The sequence below is a fragment of the Pseudorca crassidens genome, chromosome 1 (assembly GCF_039906515.1).
Source record: "Pseudorca crassidens isolate mPseCra1 chromosome 1, mPseCra1.hap1, whole genome shotgun sequence".
NCBI classification, from domain to species: domain Eukaryota; kingdom Metazoa; phylum Chordata; class Mammalia; order Artiodactyla; family Delphinidae; genus Pseudorca; species Pseudorca crassidens.
The window spans coordinates 40,395,638-40,411,894 of NC_090296.1; the positions used below are offsets into that span (position 1 = coordinate 40,395,638).

Here is a 16,257-nt window from a genome sequence, read left to right on the forward strand (position 1 = left end):
AGGGGAACAGAAAGCTGTGTAATAACGTAAAAAAAATGGACAGAGATGTCCTCAACATATTAAGTGAGACAAAAGATTATGTAACGGAGTATATATATGATCATATATAGCTATATTTTGTGTATTAAAAATAAAATTTGGAACACCAAATGTTAATAACTATCGTCTCCGGATGTTTTGACTAATAGGTAATCTTTATTTTCTTGTTTATACTTATCTGTATCTTCTGATCATTCAAAAATAATGAGCATTTAAAAATTTTTATCGTTAGGAGAAACAATAAAACCCTATCCTTCCTTCCAAAATTCACTTATGATCTGTAGAGATGAAAAGAAAACCATTTAAATGGGTGATGCATGTATTTCCGTGACATGGCTTTTGTTACCATGGCAAAGTGCATGTCCAAGACTAAACAACTGTGTGTCTGTCAAATGTCTCAGCAAGATTTGCTTCCTCTAGCAGATGGAAAGCTGAATTTTCCATGAACATCCTACAAAATTGCCACTTCACCAGGTGGGTTCCAGAAATAATATTTTGAACAAGATACGTCATGGAAATGGTCTTTGATTTCCATTTTCCGTAAGGAAAGAAATCTAAGGCAGACGCAATATACCGTTTTCCTTTCCGTCTATCTCATTCACTCTCTTTAGCTGCCCCACTCACGGCTCACTCCCTCCCCTTCTTCTTTTACCTTTCTCTCTCTTCTTTTTTCTTTTTCTCTTTTCCTCTTCCCCCTGCCTCCCCCGCTTTCTCCTTTTCAGCCACTCTCTCACCAGACCTTTCCTAAGAGCTTTCCAGATGCCAGCACTGGGCGAGGCGCTGAAAGCAGCTTCAGAATCGTCACGGGGGCATGAGAACCAGTACTCTCTCCAGCTCCTTGTGGGTGATGGCAATTCCAAGGCAAAATGGTGATACCAGGATTTTGCGATACTGATACTGTTATTATGGTTTAAAATATTCAGAATTCGTAACATTTAAACCATCAGTGAAACAACATGTTCAGTACTTTTCAAAAGCACACATTGATAAGCCTCTTTCAAAACATGAAGGAAATGTGGAAGTTGTTAGAGATATAAACATGAATATAGTGTTAAGTGACTACAAACTAGTAGAAGAATTAACAATAGAACATTAAAAATGAGCACTCTTAAAGTGAAAATGTAATTAAAGTTGAAAGAAATTATAATTGAAACACCATATAATATTATTTGATTTTTTAAAAAGAGTACCGTTTGTAAAAACAAAGTGCTTCAGTGGTGTCATTGTTGAAGTGTCTGTGTGTGTGTGGTCTGTATGTGCACGTGCGTGTTGTGTGGGATGTATGCAGTATATGGTGAGTGTGTGTGTGTACACAAGGTATGCACACATGTATAAAGTGTGTGTGGGGTCTGTGTGCATGTGTGGTGTGTATGGTGAGTGCGTGTGGACAACTGTGTGGTGTATGTGCGTGGGTAAGGTGCGTGGTACGTGTATGCGGTGCGTGTGGTGTGTCGGCATCTGGGCTGGGAGATGGCAGAGACTGGCCAAGTTCTCTAGCTCAGCAGTTTGAATATAGATCTTGCTCCACCAGATCTCAGCTGTCTGTGACCCAAAGGCCATGTTCCGTGTTAGTTTATCCATGCAGGGATAAACTGCCACAAGGCCAATGCCCCTTGGTGAGGCCGCAGAACTCCAAGTCACCAGTGGAGCTGCCAGGTCCAGGGAGAGCTAGCCACTTCCCTTGCTAGGAAGAAACCTCAGAGAGGCTCTGGGCAGCCCTGAGGAATGTCAGGAAACTAGGGCCGGAAGGTGCCTCAGAGGGTATCCAGTCCAGAGTTTGTCAACCCGAGGATTTCAAATTCTAGTGGGTAGTAACATCAATTTAGGGTATTGCAAAGACCTTTTTTTTTTTTGAAAAAGTAGAATAGAAAAGCTTACATTGTTCTATTGGGTTGGACAAAAAGTTTGTTCGGGTTTTTCAATGTTACAGAATAAACCCAAATGAACGTTTTTGGCCAACCCAATAGCAAGGCTAAGTACAGATTCTTGGAACTTTTGTTTCAGTTGTGTGTGTGTGTGTGTGTGTGTGTGTGCTGGGTTATGATGTAAGATGATTTGTTATCATCAGCTGTAGTCACTTTATGTTTTTATTTTATAGTGAGAAAACAGAAGGTACCCGAGGAAAGTGATGGGCCTTCTAAGGTCACAGCTACCCTAGTGATGGGAGCAGAGTCTTTCTGTTGCATGGTGTGTGCCAGGGAGCCAACAGTGAGTCACTAGACAGAACCAGGTAATGACTTCCCTCTTCCTTTAGTGGAATGTACCACTTTCAGTCTTTTTCTGAAATATTATGCCTTCTCATATTTTTCAAACTTCCTGCAATTTCCAAATGAGAGAATTCAACAGGTTGGTTGATGGTCAAGTTTCACTGCAACTTGGAAAATTCTAGAGTTCTGTGACGTTAAGAAGGTCAGAGAGAGTTTGTAGGTGACTCAGTGGGTGGTCTGTGGGAAAAACCGTTTCAATCTAGAAGCAGTGAATGTGGGTTCAAGTGTCCCCTCTGTACCTATGGGATGTAAATCAAGTCATTGGACATCTTCCCCACTGTTAAAATGCTTTTGTGGGAGTCAAGAGTAATCATTGTGTGAGGTGCGTGGGAAAGCACAAGAGTGAGACAAGAGTTGTTAACAGTGAGCTTCCATAGTATCTGGCCTGGTCTTTGCATCCTGTCTTGGAGCCAGTTTGCAGGGTATCCTTCATGTACCTACACAAGGTGACTTAATATGCCTCTCTTATCCTAGTGAGAATTATGTAATTTATTATTACACATTTAAAGGATTTTTCAGGTTATGGAAATGCAATGATAGGATACTCCTGGGAACATTAAAATAAAAACAAAACCTGGAACTTGGTAAAACACTGTGTCCTGACTTTGTCAGTCACCATGTGTGCCCACATAATGACCCTTGTGGCTGGAACTACCCTGCCCAGCTCTCTATGCTGACCACTGTACCTTTCACTCGCGGAGTCCAGCCATGCTGGCCTTCTCTTAGGTCTTCATGCTTCCTCATCCCATGCTTCCTCTTTGCCTTGGTACACACTGTTCCCTCAGCCTGGGAAACTCTTCCCTTCGTTTTCCTCTAAACACACTTGCTCAGCCTTCCGATCTCAGCTCAACTGTTACCTTTTGGAGGCCAAGTTAGGACCCTCATGGTAAGCTCCCCTGGCACCATGAACCTTGCCTTGGAGGAGTTTTGGTTGTACTTTTACATTCGTTTGTGGAAGTGTTTGATTAATGTTCATTTCCTTAACTTACAAGCTCCACGAGGGCAGGGAGGTTTTCTGTCTTCACCTCCCACTCTGTCCCCAGCACCAAGGAAAGTGTTTTGCGCGTAGTTCAGTGCTCAGAAATGGTGTGCTAATAAATATTTGTGGGTCTATAGCTATGTGCTATAGCTATAGGGTGCTATAGACCCACCTATGCTCACATAGCCCACAAGTGCTATGCTCATGGTTAGGTAATAGGTGCTGAATGAATAAGGCAGCTCTTGAGTAACTTATTTTAATGTCTAAAACATGACCAGAGATGATTCTTCCAGAGAAAGTCGGCCTCAACCTAAACCTGTTCATTGCAGGAAGATTCTATATTCTCAATAGGCATACTTTGCATTTTCCTGAATAACCATTTTAGATGCCATAGTTTCTTCCTGCTGCCTTTGGGCCCCTCAGTAGCTGAAGGGAGAGGGAAGAGAGAGGCCCTTATTTACTACCTCCTCTTCATTTCTCTTTCACTTCATACAGTGGAGATTCAAAACCTGTTGGCATCGGTCTGACAGGTACGTCCCTGTTACCTGGATTCATCATGCATCGAGGAAGAAGTATTTGGGTGGCTGCCTGTGGAATATTTAACAAACACCATTTGTGTAGCATTTCACAAAGAGCCACTGCCAATGTTACTTAATTTAAACTCTACAATAATATTAATGAGAATATAGCATTTTCCAAATTTTATACACAATAAAACCCAAAGATATTAAGTGACTTGTTCAAGGTAACAGCAAGTATTTTGGAGAGCAGAACTCAAACACAGCTCTTTTAATTCCAGTGTTTTATATTAAGATATAACATTGCTTTTGTACCCATGTTTCATAGGCTTGGTAATACTTCATAATCACCCTTTATATTTTATGGCATTTCTTATTTTTTCGAATATGCTACCTTAATTCACGTGATACTCACAACAACTTCTTGAGGTAGATGCGGCAAGTATTCATCCTATTTTTACAGCAAGTAAACAGACCCACAGTAGTTAAATGACACATCCAACTAGTAGAATGGCTTGGGCCAGATTTCATTCTCTGCTGTCTAGGTGACTACCTGTGATAGACAGAATGGCTCTCCAAAGATGTGTTAAGTCCTAATCTCTCACACCTGTGAGTATGTTGCCTTACATAGCAAAACGTAATTTTTCAATTGCAGATGTGATTAACTAAAGCACCTTGAGATAGGGAGATTATCCTGAATGATCTGGCTGGGCCCAATATAATCACAAGGGTCCTTATAAGAGAAGGAGGAACAGAGTCAGAGAATGAGCTGCGATGGTAGAAGTAGTGGTCACAGAGAGAGAGATTTGAAGGTGCTATGCTGTCAGCTTTGAAGCTAGAAGAAGGGCCACAAGCCAAGGAATGCAGGTGGCCTCTAAAAGAAACAGATACATCCAGAAGAAACAGATTCTGCCTCAAAAGGAACACAGCCCTGCTAACATCTTGATTTTAGGATTTCTGACCTCCACAACTGTAATAAAAATGTGCTGTTTTAAGCTACTAAGTTGTGGCTTTTGTGCAGCAGCAATAGGAAACTAACACACGCTTCTAAACAATGATTGGCCTTAGCAGGTAAGGAGAAGATCAGGCTATTTCTGGTGTATCCTAAACCCCAGGCCTGGAGGGAAGGGCTGCAGTAGGTAAGACAGACCTTGGTGTGCAGAGAGACGTCAATAAGCTGCACACCTCTGCTGTCTCAGAGGAGATCTTCTAATCGCCTCCAGGACACGGGGAAGAAAACCCAGACTCCCTGACCCAGCCTACCTCCCTGACCTCATCTTGGCCCATCTCACGCTCACTCACCACACCGCAGAGACATGCACCTTCCTCCTGTTTCTAGAAGCCTTGGCACTTCCTGTTTGATCTGCTCAAAATACTCTCACCCCAGAATTTCACATGGTACCTTCTCATCATCTCCTCAGAGAGGGTGTAACTGACCACCTCTCCAAAATGGTACCCCCTCCCCCAGTCATTCTCTACTCCATCAACCACCTTTACTTTCTTTATAACACCCATCACTACCCGAGACTATCTTCTTTATTGTTCACTCACATTGTGTGGGCTTCTCACTAACGTGGACACTCCAGGAGGACTCTCTGGCTCACAGCTCTGTCTCAAGTGCCCAAGTATATTAGCTGTTCAGTAAATGTTTGTTGACGGCTGAACGAGTGGGCTAGGGGCAGCCTTACAACATGAACATCTGGCTTCCCAGGGCTCTCCTCCAGCCCTCCAGGAGGAGCTTCTGCTTAGACAAGAGCATTGCGAGCCCTCAGATTCTTTTCTGTCCAGGGTTCCTGGCTGCCTTTAGACATGGGCCTTGTTTCTTACTGAGAAAGAGAAAGCAATCCCAAGAGCCAGGACCCAACCTGGCACCCACAGTGGGGTCATGGTGTTCTCCTACTAAACATAAATGTTTCCATAGGACATCAGACAAGGCCGCTCTGTGACCATGAGGGAGCAAAACAAAAATAGGATTACTTCATAATCACACCTGAACCCAGACAAAAATAAGAACACTGTCTAAAACCACAAAAATGACCAAAGATGTCCCTTTCCTGGCTAGTTTGAGTGACTGCTGTCTCTTTCCTATTTATAGCCTGAGGCTTGTCTCATTCCTCCTTGCCTTCTAGGTAAGAATGATTTAGATACCCCATCATGGAATCACCCCTGCTTCTTGATAACACCCATTCCAGAGCAAGTCGCCCTGCTTTGAACCCTCCCCCAAGTCACCAAACCTGAGCCTAAATCCTTTTTTTCAATCAATATTTTTTATTGAAGTATAGTTGATTTACAATGTTGTGTTAATTACTGCTATACAGCAAAGTGATTCAGTTATACATATATATATATATATACATTCTTTTTTAAAATATTCTTTTCCATTATGGTTTATCAGAGGATATTGAATATAGTTCCCTGTGCCATACAGTAGGACCTTGTTGTTTATCCATTCTCTATATAAAAGCTTACATCTGCTAATCCCAACCTCCCACTCCATCTTTCCCCCAACCCCTTCCCCCTTGGCAACCACCAGTCTGTTCTCTATGTCCGTGATTCTGTTTCTGTTTCATAGACAGGTTCATTTGCGTCATATTTTAGATTCCACATATAAGTGATATCATATGGTATTTGTCTTTCTCTTTCTGACTTCCTTCACTTAGTATGATAATCTCTAGTTGCCTCCATGTGGCTCCTGTAAGGTCTTTGTCATATCCTCTTATTGAGATGCCCCATGGCTCCCCTGGCATGTGCCCTCCCTCACTGCAACTAATCTGTGGACCCAACATTGTTCAACTCCAGTGATCCTGGGGGTCTCTGCCTGGAGGGCACTGACACTGTGGACTGGAAGGCAGGCCCAGCTGTTTTGCCATCTTGGAGCGAGAAATACTAGTTGGGCCAGCTGGACAGCTAGAACATCCTGAACCACTCTGCCAATGAAATAATTACACTGGCTGAAGCGTGGGCGCCTATTACCCAGCCTGCACAAGAGAGGGGCTGGTGAGGTTCCTCGTGGAGCTGCTTCCTTCCAGGTGTAGGGAGTGAATGGGCCCAGCAGGTGCAGCTGTGGCCTGCCTGGCTTTCTTCAGGGATGCCTCGTCCCAAGGCACAGCTGCTCCCTGTTGCCCATCTATCCAAGTCAATCTCCTCAGTGGAGGTTCAAAAGTCTCTCACACCTCTGCTCTTTTCCCTGCCCATTCCCCAAGCTTCTTATCTTCCACCTTGAGCTCTCCTTCCTGCCTGAATTAATCTCCTTGTTGATCTCCTTCACCTCTCCACACCCCACCTCACAGCCACAGCCTACACCTCTGCCACAGGTATGTGCATCTGAGCCGCCAGGGGCTCTGACTTCTGGGTCTCCTTTCCTCTTTCAAAGCCCTGCTTGCTGATTAACTCGCTTCCCCCGCCCCGCCGCCCGCACCTGTCTTCTCGGGCTCAACTGAGAAGCTCAGGTTACAGTAGCGGAGTGGGCTGATGGGTGGGTTTGGGATAATCCTGTGGACAGTGAGTATGTTTGATTTAGGGGGGGTGGTGGGAGTGAGATTCATAGCATTCATCTCCCCATCTAGAGCTTAAACTCGCCCAGGGTAGAGGCCACACCTGCTGGCTTCCTTTTTGGACCATTTTCTCTCTAATACCTGAGTCCAAAACGGTAAGTGCCCAGCACCCCACAGTCTCTCAATGCTCCAGGAGAAGGCCAGTCAAAGAACCGATTCTCTGTGGGGCTGCAGATGATACCTGCTTCTTAGTCAGTCTCCCCCATCCCATCCCCAGACCTGTAGATGCCAGGAAGGGGTCAGAGGGAGCTTTCATCAGGGATCCTAGAAGCTTATCGACCATCCTGACAGGCCTAAGTTGTTTGCTGTGACTCGGAGCCTCAGCAGTTTCTACCCACAAAACATTGATCCAGAATATTTTTCTTTCTAGAGCCAGACACTTTTCAGCCTGACTATTCCAGAGCCCAGCTGACTCCAGCTGGGGGCGAGTTAATCTCTGATGCCCTTCTCATCAACCGCCTCTTATAAACACCTGATGACACTTTACAGTGCAAGGTCAGAGATACAGCCAAACACGTTTTTTTTAAAAGAGGGCATTGGGGTAAAGGATACTCCGCTGCTTTAAACAGAGCCAAGTTAATTTAAAGGCAAGACATGGGGAAATGGCCAAAATATGTTAAGTGAAAAAAGTAAATGTTGCAAAATAGTATATACACCATAAGCTCATATATAAAATATATATTTAGTGTGTTTTTATGCATAGAAGGAGTTATATAAAGTCATATTTGATATTTTTGTAATCAGTAAAAAATAAATTTAAAAAGCACTTGGGATAGCAACTCTTGCTTTCAGCCCATTTCATTATACTTTTAGTGTTTCCTACAAAAAATTATACAATTTTGCTTCACCATGAAAAGAATTCTACTTAATTAAATTAGGCTTATCTATATCTTTAAGTTTTTATTATCTATCATTTCTAGTTTATCATTTCCCTTCTTTTAACATGTCAAAGCACTTCAGATTTCTCACAAGCTTCATACTGACACTGGCCTGGGAGAAGCAAGGATCATTCTACAACCCCTCAGAAAAACATTTTCCTTGGGGAAATGGTCGAGGGGCAGTTATTTGCTGTACTCGTTTAACATACATTATTCAGTGCTGCTTAGATACAGAACATGTACTTGATGCCAGGGCCGAATAGTTGACAAAAGGGATTAAAATTTCAAGGAAACTCTCTAGGCTATTGGGTTGCCCTAGGCCCACAGGCTTGCCCCAACAGTGGATAAGAATGTGGGTTGGAGAGTCAGGCTGCTTGAGTTTAGATCCCGGCACCACCACCTAATAGCCCCAGGGCCTCATGCCAGTTGGGCACTGGGTCAGATGCTAATAACAATGACCAAAAACAACACAGGCTTAAATAAGATAAAAGTTTGTTTTGCCTTCCTTTAAACAAACAAGTCTGGAGGGAGACAGTCTGAGGCTGGGACGGCAAGTCATTGTCATCAGGGACTTGGGCTCCTTCTGTCCTCCTGCCCTGCCACCTTTAGCTTGAGGTCTCCTTTCTCAAGATCACAAGTTAGTGTTGGAGCCTTAGCCATCAAATCTGTACTCTAGGCAGGAAGCAGGGGAAAAGAGCAAGAAAAAGCCCATGTAAGCAGCCCTTACCCTCTTTAAGAAGCCTTTTTGGAGGTCTAACCCAATGACCTCTGCTTCCATTTAATGGGCCAGAGCTGCCTGCAAAGGAGTCTGGAAAAAGTAGACTTGGAGCTGGCCATATTGCCTACCCAAGGCAGTCAGGGTTCTCTTCATAAGTACGAAGGGGCTTTAGATCCTGGTAACTAGCTGTCCCTGCCCCAGGGTAATAATATTGCCCACCTGCCCAAGTACGAGGGGGAGTGAATAAGATAATAATTGTAAAGCCGTCACCTCCCTTTGAAACCTTCCTCAGATAAAGTTGGTCATTTTTCACTTAGGGATCCAATAGCACATTCTTCACACCTAAATCCTAACACTGGCTGGTGTTTTTTGTAGTTTTACGTTGACTGTCTCCCCCACTGGGCATTAAGGTCAGGGGTGAGGCCTTAGTCACCTCTGTAACTGGAGTGCCAGCACACTGTAGATTCTCATAAATCTTTGTGAAATAAATAAAAGAATTTCCCTTCCTTCTTTCCTTGATGTAACTTCCTGAACTAGTTTTACTTTTAAATCCCAAAACCCTCCAAGCCCTAAGCCATCATCTTTGAAGTCACTTTCAGGCTTTGGTCTCCTCAGGCCTGAGACAGATGCAAAGAGCCATAACACTGGCCTCAGATATCTGCTTTGCCCCTTATCTGCTGTGTGACATTAGGAAAATTGCTTAGCCTCTCTGAACTTTAGTTTTCATTGAGAAGTAGGGATAACATTAGTGCCTTCATGTGTGAGAGACACATAGATTAAATAAAAGCATGTACCTGGCATAGACCAGCACCCAGTAGCCATAAGCATCTTTGGTCTTTCGATTTTTTTCTCTCCTATCTGACTAGAGCTAAACCAGGCGGTTTAAAAATAGCTAATACTTTATGAGCACTTACTGTCTGCTAGGTGCTCCCTTGAGGCAGGTACCATGATATCACCCCATTCTACAGATGAGTATACTGAGGTTCAGGCAGTCACCCAGCTAGAGGGCAGGGGCAGGGCAGGGCAGTCTGGCCACAGAGCTTATGCTTCTACCCATTACACCACACTGCTGTTCTTGTTGCATTTGGCAACATTTAGCCTCAGCGTGTCCCCCATCGACTCTTCCAATGTCCAATCATTGACAATTTTTCTGGGCACCCCAGAGTCCACATCAGTCTGGAGGTAGGCCAGGAGGATTCTGGGTTAGCTTACCCACAGGAATGATTTTCTCAGCTAAAATTTCCCATAGAACCCTGGTAGCTGTTCATACTCCTCAGAGAGCATTATGAAAAGTTGGTTCAGAGAACAGCTGTGACCTCAGACCAGTCATCATTATAAGTAACAGGCACCCCTACCTCATGAAAATCCAGCTTGCGAGAAATTGCAAGCTTATAAAAAATATCAGTGTAGGGCTTCCCTGGTGGCGCGGTGGTTGAGAGTCCGCCTGCCGATGCAGGGGACATGGGTTCGTGCCCCGATCCGGGAGGATCCCACATGCCATGGAGCAGCTGGGCCGGTGAGCCATGGCCGCTGGGCCTGCGTGTCCGGAGCCTGTGCTCCACAAGGGGAGAGGCCACAACGGTGAGAGATCCGCGTACCGCAAAAAAAAAAAAAAAAAAAAAATCAGTGTATATGTGTGGGAGGGATGTATGCATTATGTAAAGACCATTCACTTTATATAGTATGGCCCTTTGGGCTTCCTTCATTTAGCAATCTTTCCTATGCAGTTACAATGATTTAATTTTTTAAAAATTCCATTTATGTGAAACTTTACAGGGACAGGGCTAATACCCAAGTGAGATACACCCACAGGATTCCGTGATCTTGATATTACCAGGAAATTGTCGCAAACTTTGCCTTATCTGACCCTTTCCCTTGTATTTTTCTCTTCCAAATTTGCCTCTGAGGAGGTAGGTTTTGAATCCAATTATAAGAAGAACATCCCTGAAAATCATTCACTTATCACAATAGAAAGAAGTTAATTTTGGCTCCGTGGGGAGCTCCCATCAACCACTCCCATCTTTTCCGAGCACTGGAAAATTACAAAGTTTCTTTCCCTGGTGTTTTAAAACTTTCAGAGCCTCTGGGAATCAGCAGTTAAGGATGTGCCCATCAGCCAGTAACAATGAGGCAGGGGCAGAGCACTCACACATCACAGAACTCAGAGGCCAGTGAAGGAAGGGACAGGTCCAGAGCTGTCCTAGTGCTACCTCCAGTGAGGATTAACATGTGCCTTTGTGACCAGACTGCCAGGGATGGGGTGTGAAATCACTGACAAAAAAGCAAGGAGGAGGAGGGAGAGTGAGTGGGGATAAGCATCTGTAAAACCTTGGTGAGAAAAGTGAAGCGTATACTTTCATTCCATTTTCAGAAAGTTAAAACAATTCTTGAATACAAAACAGTTGCCAGGGACTAGCGGCTACTCAAACATCACCAGCCTGGACGGAAAAAGAATGAGGAACCCAAGCATTTTGTAACTTTTAGGAGTGGCTTTCTAGAGGAAACTGGAGTCAGCTGCAAGTTTACATTTCAGGAAAACCTGACCTGGTGAAGCCTCTCCTGACTCATGCTTATGGGCTGGAGCTCATGTCCAGTTGCTCAAAAATGTTGACATTTCCTTGTAAAGCAACAAGATGTGGAGATGGGACTCAGGGCAGCTCAGAACCCCCCTGCAAGTTCTTCTCCACAATCCTGCACCTACTTCTTTTAACAGGGTCTGACCGGGGTGAGGCCAGCAGGGTTTGTGCAAGTACAGGGTCAGCCCTGAGAGTGAGGGCCACCTTAAATCTTGCTACCTGGAGGCCCCATTTGCCTCACTTTCCTCCTGGCCCTGCCTTTCAAACTCCCCACTCAGCAACCCCCCAATTCTCAGTCACTTGGTTTGGGATGGGGTGTAGGTATCTTTTTAAATCTCCTCAACTTATTCTAATATGCAGCCAGGATGGAAAGACACTGCTTTAAGGGAACAAGGGTTGGTGGCAAATTGAAGGAATCCAACTGAAAGCCAAGCATCGACTTTGGCTTCATCCTTTCCGAGTATGTTAAATGGAGAAAAAAATTCTTATCAAATTCATTTTGGTTCAGTCTGTGCACCGTATAATAGGTCACAAAGGGTTCTGTATAGGATTTCCAGACAAAATACAAGACACCCAGTTAATTTGAATTTCAGATAAACAACAAATAATTTTTTAGACTTATCTGAAATTCAAATTCAGCGAGGCATCCTGTATTTTTGTTTGGTAAATCTGGTGGCCCATCAGCTTGGTGCTTTATGACCACCTAGAGGGGTGGGAGGGAGGGAGACGCAAGAGGGAGGAGATATGGGGATATATGTATATATATAGCTACTTCACTTTGTTATACAACAGAAACTAACACACCACTATAAACCAATTATACTCCAATAAAGATGTTAAAAAATAATAATAAATAAATCTGGTGGCCCTCATTCTGCATGACATGCCAAAGTATTGATTGTATATGGCAGCATTTCCTAGTTTGTATTATAGAACACAAGTTGCAGTGGATATAATGGGTATTATACCAAGAAAAAAATTTCCATAGTCAAATAAATCTGGTAAACACTAGGTGAAACCAAGTTAACCAGGTTTTTTGACTATAAAACTTCTCAGAGCCTTTAACATGTTGGGTTGGCCAAAAAGTTCGTTCGGGGTTTTGTTTGCATAAGGAAAAACCTGAACGAACTTTTTGGCCAACCCAATGCAAATGTACACTGACTCTTCAAGCTGGGAACTTGCAGAGTTCCCAGACTTACACAACTTACACAATATAGAACTATTGTTCCAGAAAACTTAATGTGGAAAACACTAAGTGAGAGGTGAGGTGCTACTGAAGGATTTTAGCAGGCAAGGGACAGTCAGGCTAGTGATTGAGATAGATAATTCCACTTTTAGAAGTGACTTGAGAGGGAACCCAGATAGAAAGCTATATTGGTCTGCTAGGGCTGCCATAACAAAATAACACAGACTGAGTGGCTTAAACAACAGAAATTAATTTTCTCATGGTTCTGGAGGCTAGAAGTTAGAGATCAAAGTGCCAGTAGGGTTGGTTTCTTCTGAAGCCTCTTTCCTTGGCTTGTAGGTAGCTGTCATCTCCCTCTGTCTTCATGGGGTCTTCCCTCTGTGCATGTCGTGTTCTCATCTCCTCTTCTTATAGGGACACCAGTCATATTGGATTAGGGATCACTGATATGACCTCATTTTACCTTAGTTGCCCCTTTGAGGGCCCTATCTCCAAATACAGTCACATTCTGCAGTACTGGGTGTTAAGACTTCAAAGTATAAATTTGGGGGGAGGACACAATTCAGTCCATAACAGAGGCTTTTACAATACCCAACTGGAAGATGATTAGGTTGCAAATTAAGGTAGTGGCAGTGGGAATGCAGAGAAGGGATTGGATCCTAGAAATATCAAAGAGTCAGAACTGAAAGGGGAATTGATTAGATGTGGTGAATGAGCAAAAATAAAGCATAGTGTCTAAAGCAGGGTAGCACTTAAATATATTTGTTTCCATCTCTTCACTGTTCCCTGAGTTCAAAATAGAATCTATCATGTAACAAAAATCCATACGCATAATGCAGCATTGGATTGAATTTATTTCAGGGATAGAAGTATAAATAACACAATTGTTAAATATTTCCCATTTATTTCCAAAAATGTTCACTAGTATTTGTATTGGGATGATTGACTAATCTCTGCATCATCTGTCTCCACCCTTGGTAAAAACACTGAGCATTATGGGAATGCCTGGCTTACCTGTGCCAGATTCACTTTGCTCCAGTGGGTGGAGTTCTAGTGGTTTCCAAATAGAACAAAAGCTTGGTGAGGAGCAACAGGTTGGATAGAACTGGCTCCCTTGGTGGGCCATGGTCCTCAGGCCCTTTAAGACACATTGAAGACCAGCCCACATCCTGCCTTCAACCTAAGAATTAGTCAGAAAAGCCAATAACTTCTGTGAATCAAAATTTGAGTTGAAGTTTGAAAGCCTGAAAAAAATCACTGGGTGGTGTAGACAGATGAAAAAGTGGCCAAAGGACATTTTCAGTGGGGCCTTAAGTTCTCTAGAACAAGCTAATTCCACAAAAAAGAAACTCTTGGGATTTCTGGAGTCAGGGACTAAGGACCCACAGGTCAATGCCCTCTGAGCACCAGCCATTGGGCTTTCTTCCTGGCCTCATTTGGCCTGGGCACTGAGAACACCAACAAGGGGTGGGATAGGGAGGGTGGGAGGGAGGGAGACGCAAGAGGGAAGAGATATGGGAACATATGTATATGTATAACTGATTCACTTTGTTATAAAGCAGAAACTAACACACCATTGTAAAGCAATTATACTCCAATAAAGATGTAAAAAAAAAAAAATCGGATGGCTATGGTATGAAGGGGATGTCTTGCTAACACCCTGAAAATCTGCAAGAGCTACCACAAGCTAGGACCCATCTTTGCTGAGGTGTACAGAATTCTTGTTGATACAAGTATTCTTTAAGTTAAAAGCAATAAATTCCTTCTGGTTTAACTTAAAAAAAATTAGTTGGGAGAACTTGGATTCTTTTTCTTTTTTCCTTTGTTTCCTGAGCTTTTTGGCCTCTACCAGTTAAATAAGGGTGCTGGCCAAAGTGCAACCACCGCCTATAATCTCTGTCTCTTTTGAGTCTTTAATCTTTCCATGGCTTCCTGCTCTCAGCCTACACTTGAAGTCTACCTCAGTCCAAAGATTTCCCTTGTCCAGTCATCTCAACGCATTACTATTCTGCCTTGTTATAGAGCTGGAGGTCTGCCCTGCACTCTTTATTCAAGTAATCACTACTTGAAAAGCAGGAAGCCCTTCCTCTGTGACTTTCCCATGGCTCCCAGCTCAAACCTTGATTACGGCAAATACTCAACTGGTTGTCCTGAATCCGATGCAGAGCCTCTACCATTACCTCCTCTACCCTCAGAAATTACTCGTAGGCTCTACTGTTGATGTATTTTCTCCTTATATTTAACCGAAATTAATCCCACAATAATTTGTCTTTTCATACTCCATTGGTAGTACATTGTTTGCAAAAATGGCCAAAATCATTCTCTTCCTTGTATCCATGCTCCTTTGCAATGTGGCTTACCATCTCCTCCCATTAAGAGACGGAATCCGTTTTCCCACCCTTTAAGTGTGGGCTGACCATGTGACCAGCTTTGACCAATAAATCACAGCAGAAGTGATGTTGTGCCCTTCCTAAGCCTAGCCCTTAAGAGGTTTGTGAGTTCCTATTCTCTCTCTTAGAACTCTGCTCAGCCACCAGTGAACAAGCTTGAGCAAGCCTGCTAGATAGTGAATGACCACATGGCCAAGTCAACCCTGTCAGCCCTGTTGGCGTTAGCTGACAACCAGTTACTTCCTCAGGTGCAGAGCTCCTTAGCTGACCTGTAGCTGACCGCGGATGCATGAAAGAATCAAGTAAAGACTGGAAGAATGTACAGCTGATCCACCCTAAATTGCTGATTTGCAGAATCATGAGTTAAGTAAACAGTTGCTGTTTTAATCTATTAAGTTTTGGGATGGTTTGTCCCATAGAAATGGTTAACCAACACACCATCCAAAATGTTCAGATGTTTGAAGAGTCTAAGGAGCTTCCAGTTAGTCAACATGGCTCTACAAATTTATGCTTTGATACAATTTTGGTGCTTTAAACTCATAGTAATAAGAGATGCAACAGAAAATAAAAACTGTAAAGCTGGCTCATGGATGAACATCTCTGCAACCAGAAATCTACATTGCTCCCAGAATGAAAGCAGGGAGAGGTCGCTGGGAGCTTGGTGTCTGCAGAGTAAAGGGAGTTTAAGAGTTCCACCTGAAGCAGGGAATAAAAGCCAGTTTACTGCTTGAAGCCAGGAGCTGGTGGGGGTAGATAATGCCCTCACTTTTGCCAGCTCATGAAAGGAGGCTTATACATACTTGCTAAGTATTATCACTCAGGTATCTCCCCCCACCCCGCCTCCCCTACCGACTTTGCTAAAACCAATGGTCAGTTCTCAGTCCTCATTTTACTAAGCAGACTTTGGTAGGGGTGATCCCCTTAGACTGGTTTCACTCCTACTTCACTGGCCACTTTTCTGTTTCCTTTCTAAAGGTTTCCCTCTTCTTCCCAAACTCTTAATATTGGAGGATGTTTAGATTCAGTCCTTGGTCCTGTTCTCTGTCCATATTCACTCCTTTGTGATCTTATCAGGGCTCATGGCTTTAAATGTCATCCAAATTCTGACCCCTTCCAGTTTAACTCTCTAGCTCAGATCTCTCTCCAAACTCC

General features: G+C 43.4%; 1 long non-coding RNA gene across 1 annotated transcript in view; it reads left to right on the top strand.

Annotated features, from left to right (window-relative positions):
• Positions 1-389: 389 nt before the first annotated feature.
• LOC137222609 (uncharacterized) overlaps positions 390-16,257 on the top strand; it is a 77,191-nt gene continuing 61,323 nt past the window's right edge. Inside the window, exons 1-2 of the long non-coding RNA XR_010942513.1 lie at positions 390-513; positions 2,138-2,269. This is a non-coding gene — a long non-coding RNA (uncharacterized lncRNA). The remainder of the gene's footprint in view (positions 514-2,137; positions 2,270-16,257) is intronic.